Consider the following 13,056-nt stretch of genomic DNA (forward strand, 5'->3'; position numbering starts at 1 on the left):
TTAATTAAATACTCAAGATTAACACCACCAGTAATAAGATATTGACATCATGCTCTCCTGATGTAAAATGTACCTCTTGATATGCTACCATTACTTCAATAGTGTTACTGCCAAAAATGCAAATTCCAAGTTAATCGTAAGAAAGCATCAGAGAAATTCAAATTGGAAGACATTCTATAAAATAATGACCAGTATTCCTCAAAAGCATCCAGGTCAGAAGGACACGAAAAGAATGAATTAATATCACAGATGTGAGGAGACTATACAACAAATAAGTGCAATGTGGATCCTGGGCTGGACCCTAGAACAACAACAACAAAAAGTCATTAGGAAAAAAAACTGGTGAAGTGCAAATAAGATATTTAGTTTATAGTATATTAATATTAATTTTCTGGGTTTGATTATTATATCACGGTGGTCCAACATTAGGGAAACAATCTATACCATTTTTGCAACTTTTCTCTAACATTATTCCACAATAATTTTTTTAAGTTAAAAAAAAATAATAATACTCACAAAATGATTAGTCTAGTTTTTACAAAAATTTACTAAGTAAATTATAATTCCCATGGCAATTCAAAATATAATTCATCAATGACATGGCACCACTTTGTTCCAGCATTAATATCCAATTCATTATATGGAAACAACAGATAAATGCTGCAATGTGATTATTTGTTGAGACGTAAACTGCAGAAGGATATGCAAATCTGATATCGTTTTGTAAAGCTTTAAAACATGAAAAATACTGTTATTTAGCAATATATATGCTCTTTAAAAAATGAATAGGAAAGATAAATCCTTATTTAGGATAACGATTACCTCTGCAGAAGAAAAAAGGGCAACAGGATTGAGAAAGATCAGTGACATTCATCCTGCTAGTATTCATTACATTATTCACTCTAATTTTTGTATGCCAGTATGTTTCATAATTTTTACTTACACTAAGAACCACTGATATTTTTAGCTATCTGGGGCAACAGTCTCATGCTTTGTTTACCAAAAAAAAGTTTTTGTTGTTGTGGGCTTCGTTTTGTTTAACAAGACAATTTTACTAAGAAGACCATATTTGAAATTTTTCATTTCTATTTTCCAAACCAAACAATGTAAACCTTAAGATCATCTAAAATAGGGTCCTCTGCGTTAGGACAGACATATCCTTTGGCTTTTTTTTTTTAATAGATGTATATACAGATCCCCTCTGTTTTGAGATCACTTCATACCTTCACTTCCACGGCCAAATCCCAAGGCCCTATCATTACCAGGAAGTCTCCCACTTCTGACTACACCTTTTTATCCTTCCAGGCACTCTCTCAGGAGTACACTCATCCTAGTCCTCTCACACCTGCTCTTCCTCCTATGCTTCCTATTTCAGTAAACTACCCATTTATTCCCTCAGTTGTCCAAGCCATAAACCTAGTCATCACTCAACTTTCTCTTTCACCTTCCATATGCCCTCTATCACTGAACGCTTTCATTCTACCTCTTATATATCTCTCGAATCCACCTATTTCTTCTATCCTCATCCTACACCACAGTCCAAGCCACCTTACGTCTTTTAACTAATTTGCTGTAACACCCTCCTAATTATTCTTCCTGCCTACCACTTTTAACTCTCTCCAAAGAATTCTCCACAGTGCAATCAGTATTATCTTTCTAATTAATTTCCTCCCAGTGTTAAGATACTTTGATTTTCCCTAGGATGAAGTTCAAATTCCTTAATACAGTTTAAGGGCTCTTCATAATCTGGCCCCGATTTATGTCTTTAGCCTCTTCTTTCACTACTCCTTGCATGAGCCATCGATACCGTACTACTCAGTTTCTCCAAGCAATCCAAACTCTCCAAGTGTATCTCCTGTCCTTAACACAGGTCTGGTAAACTACCTACCCTCTTCACAAAGCTAAGTCCTCTTGAGGTTTCAAACTAAACTAAAGGTGTCACTTTTCTGGGATAAATTTTCCTGGCCTCCCTGAAACTGGGTTAATTGCCCCTTCTATATGCTCCTATATACATCAAGCATGTAGCAAAGTGGATAATAAACACATACATGTCCACACTCCCACCTGACTATGAAAGCCAAGCCTGTTCACTGTGTTCCTCATTACTGAGGCCAATGGACTGAATGAATAAAGTAATAAAGACCAAACTGCAAAATAAATTGCCAAAAACACAATACTTACAAAGATAATTCCTGGCCCAGGTGCACAATACTCTTTCCACTATACTTTGTGGCACTTAATTTTATGTTCATAAATAATTCAGTGTTAATTAGGTATAAGGCATGTAACACAGAGTTTAAAAGGATCTAGATATCACCTCATTTTACAATTAAAGAGATGCCCAGAAAGGTTATTACCTGCTGAAGAACAAAACACTGTTAAACAGCAATGCCAACATTAGGTATTTTGATGTTCTTTAATTATATATTTTAATCTCAAGGAATTAAGTTTTTAAAATTTTAAAATCGTGAAAGACTTTAAAGTTTTTCATTTCTTCTAAGATAGCAGTGTTATTAAAAACAGAACGAATGAATCACCAATTCACTTAAAAGTTTCCACAAAATTACCTAGAATGTTATAACAAACATAAGAATATTTAATTATGGTGTAAGAGTAATAAAGATAATCTGAGTCATTATTATAATTATATATAAGCAACACATGGATATCAACAGTGTTCAAGGCACTGTGGAACACATTCACTGAATATACAAAGAGATATAAAACAGGATTCCTAACTCCCAAGAAACATACAATATGTTTAGGAAAACAAAAACCAACCATTATAGAATTAAATAGAAAAATTAGGTGAAAGGAATCACTTAAATTATTAACACTTTCAAAGGAAAAGACTTTCTTCTAAGGAGTTTCAGAAATGTAAAGAGAAATCTATTGCCTGAGAAATCAGCATAAACTCAGTATAGGGTTGGTCAGCTGACAAAAGCTCTAAAACAATGAGAGAGTCCACTAGCAAGGAGCTTACCAATGGCCCAGTTCTTGGTTTCTAAATAGTCTTACCCAGTAAGAGAAACCAGGACTCCTTGTAGAAATGGCTGATTCTAGGACAGCAGCAGGAAAAGCAGATGATGAGCCTGGAATATATTATTGTCCCAAAAGTAAGGAAGTGCTCCAAACATGACAGAAACCTGTCAAAGCAATCAATGAGTAAACTGAAGGAATTCTCACTGGCCAAATCAGAGTTAACTTGGAACTGATAGTAATCAAGTCTAATCTGCTTAATAAAAAAGAATCTATGAATTTATATTAAGTAAGCAAACGGGAAGTAAAAGTTCTTCTTCACAATAGATTGCCAACTATTAAATGCCGAAGAATAGCTAGACAAACACCATTTTGGAACCACCGTGTAATAATGGACTCAGGCAAGAATGAGCAATGAATGCTAAAACCATTATGTGAACATTTTGGGGAGGACAAAGTATTTACACAGTATGAAAGTGCCTCCCCACAGATTATTCAATAATAACAATGAGGCAATGATAACTTTTATACGGAGAAAACTGGCAGGCAAACCTTAACTAAGTGATCCAAGTAAACACCAACAAAGGGTCAAACTAACATCATACTGCCCCCGATGTGCTGAACTGAGAGATATATCATCACTTATTTGGTTGCCCCGCCAGAAATGCATAACCTGTATCTAACAACAATGAAGCAATATGACAAACTCAAACTGATGAAAATCCTACAAAACAAAGGGCCTATACTCTTCAAAACTATTAATGTCAGGAAAAAGAAAAAGTTGAGGGACTGTTTCAGATTAAAGGAGACAGAAGATACGAAGACTAAAATGCAATAGATAATACTGTATTAGAAAACATGCTATTAAAAGATATTATTGGCACAAATGAAGAAACTTCAACATAAACTATACACTAAATCATAGTACCAATATTAAATTTCTTGAATCCATCATACTGTGGTTATATAAGATTATGTCTTTGTTCTTAGGAGATACCAACTGAAGCATTTAAGGGTTAAGGATCATGATGTGTGCAATGTACTCTCAAATGGTTCATTAACAAAAATAATCATAATAGGAAAAGGAAGAAAAGGGAAAAGAGGAGGAGAAGAGGAGGAAGGAGAGAAGGAAAAAGAGACCAATAGAGTGAATTCCTGCTATTTCAACAAATGTTGAGTTCAATGACATTATATAATATGCTTAATACGTGGTTTCCTTGTTAGCAAAGTACACAGTGCATTAATGCAGCATTTCCATCCATCTCCTGTATGCATCTAGAATGTTTTGCCTCAAATGATCTGCCTCTGATTTTAACTGAATAAACTTGCATCTTTGGCATACTCCAGAAGATGTAATCAAGGAGCTTCAAACTATAAATAAAACAAAATAGTAATATCTATTTTCAGGCTTTAGGGCCACTCTGCAAATACAAAAAAAAAAATGATAAAGCAATTATGCTAAACATTAACAATCCATGTATACAGGTGGACCAGTATATGAGAGTTCATTGTACTTTCCTGTAAGTTTTTTCCAAAAACAAAATGTTTAAAAACAAAACAAAAGAAAACAAAAAACCCTGCCGTACTGAAATGTTACTTTGGGGAACAGAGAGCCATTGTGAAAAACAAAATCTTAACTCCCAGATTCTTTTCTCCTTTTCCCTTCATAATCCATATCAAATTAAGTTTTAAAACCATTATGATAAAGATTTTCAGTATTAAGAGAAGCATTTTGCCAAAGTAGTCCTCAAATCTTTTAAAAAGCCCATTTGCAAGTCAGCTGTGCAGAATGTGGAATGATTTTCACTATTACAAATAGTGGTTAAGTTTCTAATGTTCGCCACAAAAGCTTTTTGATAAATCTTCATTAGCAATACAGTTGAACTGGTATTGTATTTCATGTATATTGTGTTATACTGCACATCCCCCTAGCCTCTCCTGAAATAAGGTGAAAGGATAAACTGAAGGGAGGGAATGCTGGTTGGTAAGGAACAACCAGTAACCAATTATAATTTCTAACACTATTTTTACTATGCATTTGAAATTGGAAATATAGCCCTCAGACAAGATGGCTACTCACTGCCCAGGAAGAAGGCAAAATGGAATCTCAGGAAATGCCAATGGGCTAAACAGCTCTGACACTCCTGCCCTGACCCAGAATGCTGACATGTTAATATGTATAGAATACGCACAAGGCAGTATTTTAAAGTCTGAAAAGTACCTTTATAATTTTTAAAGTCTGATTTGGATAACCTGATTTGTTTGGTCATTTTAGTTGATTAGGAAATCATCGTCCACTCAACATTTACTGGGCATTCACTATGCACCATGACAGACCAGTAGGTACTAAGCATATACGAAGAACAAAACAGTCTTTGACACAGGAACTCTAAATAGCTGAAGAAAATGACATCAATTACAATCCTTTAAATATTCTAAAAAGGGAATTACTCTTCAAATAGTGTCTGTATCAAGAGCAAGGGAGACAAGTTTTGTCTAGACTAAAATTGGTATTATACATGACACCTGAGCTACAACTTAAAGGTAAGAGAATTCCAATCTCTGGCAAAAACATGAACAAAAATACAGAAGCACTAATTCAAATATTTCTGTCTTCTGCCTGTCAGGCAGCGGGTTAATACCTGGAGAGACAGTTATCAACAAGACAGACACTGCCTCTGCCTTCACAGAGTTTACATTCAGGTTATGGGAAAAGACAATAAATAAGCTAAAACTAAACATGTTAATGTGTATAAATTATATTACGTGTCTTGAAGGAGGTAAGATGCACGAGAGACTAACTTACAAGGTATAACATTAAAAAGGATGACTGGAGTGACAAAGTGAGATTTGGGTCAAGTTCCACAGGGTTAGGCCAGCCACCCTTAGGAAGAGCACCTTAACCAGGCAGTGCAAAAAGTGCAAAAGACCCTGAAATAAGAAAGGACGCAAAATATTTAAAGAATAGTAAGAGCACTGTGCGGCTGGTGTACAATAAGTGAGAAGAATAAGGAGAAGTAGAAAGATTATTCAGAACCATTCAGGAGAAGTACAGACTATTTCAAGAGGAATGGGAAGTCACTGGAAGATTTTAAGCAAAGAACATGATTTAGGATCTTAAAATGATCCCTAGGGCAGCTCTATGAAGAACAGACTTCTGAGGAGCAAGAAAAGAACAAGCCCCGTCAGGAAGCTACTGCAGCAACTCATGTAAGAGATAATGCCTTGCAATAAAGAGGTGGCAGTGAAGACCAAGCGGTGGACTGGCTCAAGATAAATTCTGAAGGACAAGAGAACGTGTGGATGGATTGGATTTGAGAGGAAAGAAAAAGAATCCAGAGTGGTATCTTTTTAAGTTTTTGGCATGAGTACTGCCATTCATTGCAAGGGGGAAGGGCCAGTGAGGACAGAGAGTTTGGGGATAGGAGGGAGGAAGAAGGTTGGGGGAGAGAAATAAATAGCTATATTTCAGTCATATGGCTAATACTATGTTTGAGATTCCAACTAGATTTCCGAGTGGATATCAAGCTCGGGAAAATTCTGGGCTAAAAAAACAAAAGTGGGAGTCATCAGCCTGAAAATACATGGCATTTTCAGGGACGAGCAAACAGCTGGCCTTAACTGGGTCACAGAAACTGAAGGGTAATGGCTGACAAAGAGCCTGAAGAGATCAGACAGAATCATATAAAGTGAACCATGACTAATAACAGCAATAGCAGAAGCAACAGTGACAGTAATAGTAGGGGAAAAAATACTGTATTTTAGGTACCAAGCACTATGCTAAAAGCTTTATAACATACATCTCATTTAATTCTCTCAACAACTCTATGAAAAAGATAATACTATAATCACTATTTTATACACCAAGCCTCAAGACGACCAAGAAATTGCCAAAGAACACTCACTGCCAGAGTGGGTATTCTAGTTTAGGCAATCTTGATTATAGAGGCTAACCTCTTATTCCTTAAATGACTGCCTCTCTACTGATTTTATGTCTTCAATGTTCTCCTTAAAAGAATGATATTTACATGCGAATTTTAGAAATACAATTCCAGTCTCCATGTAAAAGGTGAATTGCTAGGGGTTAAGAGGTGAGACAAGCAAACTCAGTATTAGTCAAAGCAAGAGCACCTTGTTTTACTAAGCCAACAGTTACAAGTTATTTCACAGGTTAAGAGTATCCCTTTGTTCCAACAGTCACAAATCATACCTCAAACTAATCCAAGTCAACATGTATAACATGCTGCTTGTAACAAAAATAACCTGGTAAAAAGGTCTAGCTTATGCAGTATAAATTTACCACCCACTACCAAAATATTTCTCAAAACATAACTTTACTGATGGTTGGATTCTTTTTTAAGTTCATAAAGTTTATATTTTTGTATACAGAGGAAAATAAAATTAGTACTGACTCAAGACAACCATAAAAAGATGTGCCTTCATTGATATTTATTAAAAGTCTGATCAACTAGTGTCTGTTTTTCATCCAGGTTAAAGATTCCTCTGGTTTTCAGCATCATCAGTTATTAAACTAACAAAGTAAATTATCTGCTGTCATACACCAATGTTCAAATATTTGGTATTTTATCCACCTCGCAAATTTTTTTCTAAATTCATAAGCTTGTGATTTCATCGAGTGATTACTAAGACAACCCAGCATTAAATAAAATATTAAATTTAGTAAACATCAACTGAGTTCAGTAAATGCAAGTAATTATTAAAACCAGTAAATAACAAACATCTGTATAAAAACATAGTATTTATTAAACAAGTGTCAACATATATGCTATGCATGAGACTAATAGGCTTATACTCTTTATAATAAACTGGACACAGAGTCCATTAATGACACGGATAAAGCATACACAGACAAAATCATTTTGTTCCATACCGCAGTAAAATGACATATAAAAGCTTCAAGATTACCCACTAAAGAAGAGCTATTTTTAAAATACACCTATATTCCAGACAGGCAATAAAAATATTTTTCTATCTTCCAATTTTAAATACTGTATGTTGAAGACAACTCCCACAGATAATTCCTAAAAGACATATTTCACTGAAGAGTAGGGAAAATATTTATATTTAACTCTAATTCTTTAAATATTTGGAGAAACTTTTGGAGGTTACAATCAATGACTGCAGATCAAAAACCTCATAAAGAACAGCCAAATAAACATTTTATGTATAATGTGATAATGCATTTAAAGTGCTGGTAGTTTTACACCCAAAAAAATATATGAGCATTCTCCTGTATTTATATATTATATGAAGTCCTTTTGGTCACAGACACTAAACTTTCAGGTACTGGGCAGAGTATGTATATAGTCTTCAAAGAAAATAAGGGAATGTATAGAAAAATGGATATATGGAGGAAGGGATGAAGGGAGATCAGGCAATATATATTTTTGTACATTAAGCCTCGGGTAGTATGCTAGGAACTCTCACACCCATGATTTCATTTAATGCTAACAATTCTATGGGGCAAGTAGTGTAATTCCTTCCCATTTTATAGAAGATGTCTCATAACTTAATAAGTGGCAGAGCTGGGATCCGAACCAAGATGTAATGACAAAGTCTTGCAAACACAGCAGAACGTCTCAAAGTGTTCTTTTGCAGGAGGTTATCTAACTGGAAGATTGATTTGATTTTCCATATTTACACTTCTCTTATTACTTAAATATTAGAAGGCACTCACTTCTCAATTTATGAAGAATGTTCACAGATTTTCTTTTTAATCTCGAAAAAAGCAATACTGATCATGATCAACCCACAAAACAATATTTTCATTGCTCTACCACTAATAAAAAAAAAACTTCAGCTAAACTCTGTAGCATTCCTATGTACCATGATATGCATGAGCATATCTCCATAAAGGAAAAAAAAAGAAAAAAAGGAGTATGGTGGGACTGAAAGGCAAAATATTGGAAACTGAGACTGCCCACAGAAAATTCAAGACCATCATCATTGTATGTTAGACTAAATTTCTCTGCCAGACTTGTAAGCAACAAATAAGAAAAAAAGGTAGCTTTCCAAAATCTGACTGACAAGCATGCTACTTCCCAAAAACAAACTGGCTTACAGTTTCCTCCTCATAAATCAGAACACAAATCTATTGAAAAATTTAACTGAAATATTTCAAATTTCAAAATCATGTTCTAATAAAAAACACTTCCATAACTACTTAACCACCCTCAAAATACACTGATTTCTCTCTTGATAACCAATGAGCAATGCTGCTATTGCTTGAATATTAATAAAATTAATATTAACCTGTATTGCATTCTTAAAGAAAAATACAAAGCTATAATGCAATTGCCTTGAAAAATAAAACATCACCACTTGAAACAACTCAATATATATTTCAAAGATTATTTCCAGTTGCATTTACAAAAAACAATCTTTGACACACATACCCACTAAAGAAACACAGAAACTCTAAGAATTTGGAAGGAGATTATTCTCAAACCATAACTCAACACCGTGACGTTACAATTACTATTTCTGCGCCCCTATGAGCTACTCTCCTTTCACTGAACACCCCTACCTCTCATTTCCTCAGCATTTTAAACTTTTGCTGGGAAGTAAATTAAGGAGTTAAACATAATTTTATCACTTTTGTTCCAAGAAAAAACATGGTTTTATATATAATAATAATATGAATTAAATGAAATAGACATGCAAATAATTATGTTTAGAAAAGTCATTGTTACTTCGACATCCCTGACTGTTTTAACAAGTAAGTTTCTATTGGAAGCACTCTTCCAAGAGAATTGTTAAAGACGGGGTCTGCAAAGTAAATTACTAGCTTTAGCTCTTCACGGAGTTTTATTATAACAGTATCACCACAACTTTTTGTTCACTGAGAATTAAAAGTGATTCCAGAATCAATTAGTGCATCATCATATAGAACTAATCTTAATATTTTGTAGGATACATGTGCTCCTTATATTTGTTATAAAGTCTAAAACTGGCATCCACTTTAATGAAAACACTTTGAACTTTTCTCCTAAAACAAAAGTTGCCATTCACAGGAAAAACGGAACCCTCCAAAAATATACCAGAAAAAAAAAAAAAACCCAAAACAAAAATGTACATACAAAAGCCACTAATAGCACAACACAGTTATTTTATCCTCACTTTATAAATTCATATTAAAATAAGGGCCATTTTTGTGTTTTCATATAAAAAAAAATTTTAAGCTATTTTGTTTACCTTTTCCACAGACTGTTCAAGTACTGCCAAGGTAACAGATTTTAAAAAGTGACAACTGGAGTACTTGGCAGTTGCCAAAACAACACAGCTGGATTCTTAAAGAGAAAGTACTCTTGTGTAACGTACACCTCATTACAGTTTGAAGAACCTTCTCTTCATATAGTAATAGATGATACGAGACACAGGGAAAACATGCTGTGCTTTAAAAAAAAAAAAAAAAAAAAAACAACATGAAAACATTTAGACATTTGTTTTAAAATTCTTATACCATTGTTAGCACATCACAGCAGGCCTTCCTAACAGCACACTAATTGTAGTACCAATCTTGTAAACTAAAATGCAGGTCAACACTATACTGCACTTCTTTAACCTACACATGGCTTCCCTACTGGACCATAACAGGGGACTCGCTTCGTATCCCCAGAAATCATACTTCAGGTCTGAATCACATTTTTATAGTTACACTTTCACGGGGGGGGGGGGGGTCTAGTTCAGGGATGCTCACCTCTTCGAAACTTGTTTGCACTATCTCACCAACCAATTTAATCCTCGCTGTTCGAAGATAGAGGATTATCGAACTAAAAGGCAAAGTTTGTACCACATAAAACCTTCCCTGAGAGCTGAGATCTAGCGGGACGTCAGGGCAGCTAGCTGTTCCCGCTGCAGCCCTCGCTTCCCCGCGACGTCTCCCTGCACCCGAGGGCGTCCGCACACCGCAGGTGCCCCCAGCCCGCCCCAAATACCGACCCGGCCACTGACATCTCCACACACGCGCCGAGAGTTCGGACCGCTTCGACCAACCTTCTCCCAAAGCAGAAGTGGGGGAACTTCTTCAAGTCCAACCACAGCGCAGAGCGGCCCCGGCACGAGAGGTCAATTCCTTTGGGGAGACCCGGGCGCGGACAGCAGGAGGGAGGAAAGGGCCTTCGGGCGTTCCGCCCCGGAGAGGCTCCGGGCCCCCAGGGAACTCCCTCAACTTTCAAGGAGGCGTCGTCCACCACCTCCCCCCAGCCCCAAACGCGGTGCGCGCCCGGGGAGGCTCCTCGAGCGGAGCCCGCGCGGCCGAGCCTCCCTCCGCCAGCCCGCGACACCGGTCAGACCCCGGGCCCGCCCTCGGGGCACCCCGCCCCCACCACGGCGGGCGCCTCGCCCCTCCGCTCCCACCCTGCGCGACCACCTCGAGCCGCCTCCCCGCACCCCACCCTCCCTGCCGCCGCGCGCCCGGGACCCCGGCCCCCTGCCAGCCGGACGCCGCCCAGCCCTGCCGTCCCCGGAGCCCCGCGGGCGCCCCTCCTCGGCCGCGGCGCCCCCCACCCCAGCGCCCCCCAGCCCCTACCTGGCCCCCTCGCCGAGACACCGCCCCCTCTGGCCCCGCCGGCCTCGCGGACCGCGCCCCGCCGAAGCGGCCCTCACCGTGTCTCCGGCGCAGCTGGCGAGCGCACACACGCTGCAGCCCGGGCCAGCCACCAGCGCTCCGCGCCGCCCGGAGCCGCCTCCTTCAGCCCGGGACTCGCCGGGACATCCGCGCACGGATCCCCACACCGGGGCTATTTTTAGGAGACAGGCCCCGGCCAGACCGGAACTCGTTCCTGCCGCCGCGCGTGCGCACTACGGCCGCGGTCCACAGTGTCCCTCCGCCAGCCTCGCCTATCCTTCCCTTCTCCTCGGCTCCCTCTCTCTCTCTTTTCCCTTGAGGTTTCTGTTCACAGCTGACTTATCCTCTCGGTGGGTTCTAGAGTGCTTGGGCTAGGAAAGACGAAGGTGCGGGCAAAGAGTGTCACAGTGGAAGCAAAGCGCTACTCCACAAGGACGCGAGGGGCGGACTATGTTTTTCCGGGTGGGTGAGGAGACGGATCACCCGGCACAGGAAGGAGATGACGGCGGTTTGGCGCCGGGGCTACAGGCTGGAGCTCGCTTCCCTCTGAAGGACCGTGTTCTCCTGGAAGGGATACTGGTCACTTGATGAGGGCCTAGGCGCCTCCCAGGGCGGGGCGGCCCGGCGGCGTCGCGCCCCGCAGCCCCAGCCTCCCCCGCCGCTGCCTCCCGGACCAGCCCGCCGGGGCCGGGACCGGGAGCGGCTTTAGTGACGCGGCGCGTGGCAAATCGCCGCGCGTGGCCGCCGGCTCCAGCCAACCCGGGACACTGAGGGGCGGGGCTCCGGGGGCGGGACCGGGGCTCCGGGGCGCGAGTTCGACAGACGCCCGGAGTCCGGTGCCAGGCGGAGTCCTTCGACTGGCCCAGACACCTCCTGCCGAGCTCGTGGGGCCGCGGCCAGCTTCCTTCTCCCCCCACCCCCGCCCTCCGGCCACGCCGGCCCCCCGCAGACTTCTGCTAGCCACGCACGTGCCCACGCCCTCATTGTGGTCAGGGCCGCACCTGTGCTCGCGTCTGGGCCGCCGCCCGGTCACCCTCACTGAGCAAGCACAATGGGACTCCGGTCCCTGGCGTTCCGCGGCTGCTCGGACCCGGCCCCGGAGACAGTAGGACTTGCAGGGGTCTGGAGTGGGCAGCCCCTTTCAGCCGGGCGAGCCGAGCGCCCCACGTCGGGGTAGAGAGAGAACCTCCTACTCTCCAGTATTTATACTAGCGAATTACTAACGGGCATAGGTATAGTATGCCTTGAGCGCCCAGCTATGGGCCGAACATTTTGCACGTGAGAGCTCTTGCATTCCTTACAACACCCCCGTGAAGTAGATTCACTTTCTATTCCCATTTTATAGAAGAGGAAAGGGAAGCTGAGCGCTAAAGTGACCCTTTGAGGTCACAGTCGAAGAGGAGAGCATTGAGGATTTGAACTCCCAATCACCATACGTACGTACGGTGGTCATTTCTGAGGTGCAAAGGAGACGTGCACTTGGGACT

General features: G+C 40.4%; 1 protein-coding gene across 10 annotated transcripts in view; it reads right to left on the reverse strand.

The window, feature by feature from the left end:
• The window catches only part of MEF2A (myocyte enhancer factor 2A), a 155,760-nt gene extending 143,966 nt beyond the window's left edge, over positions 1-11,794 (reverse strand). For 2 of the 10 annotated variants that reach the window (XM_032836016.1, XM_032836015.1), the window contains exon 1: positions 11,608-11,787. The gene's annotated coding sequence lies outside the window, so the exon portion shown is untranslated. Of the gene's footprint in view, positions 1-11,607 lie in introns of all 10 variants that reach the window. The other 8 variants (XM_032836018.1, XM_032836026.1, XM_032836023.1 and 5 more) reach the window with 7 other exon arrangements.
• Positions 11,795-13,056: the final 1,262 nt, after the last annotated feature.

Source organism: Lontra canadensis, unplaced genomic scaffold (assembly GCF_010015895.1).
Source record: "Lontra canadensis isolate GAN:19392208 unplaced genomic scaffold, GSC_riverotter_1.0 scaffold89, whole genome shotgun sequence".
Lineage (NCBI taxonomy): Eukaryota > Metazoa > Chordata > Mammalia > Carnivora > Mustelidae > Lontra > Lontra canadensis.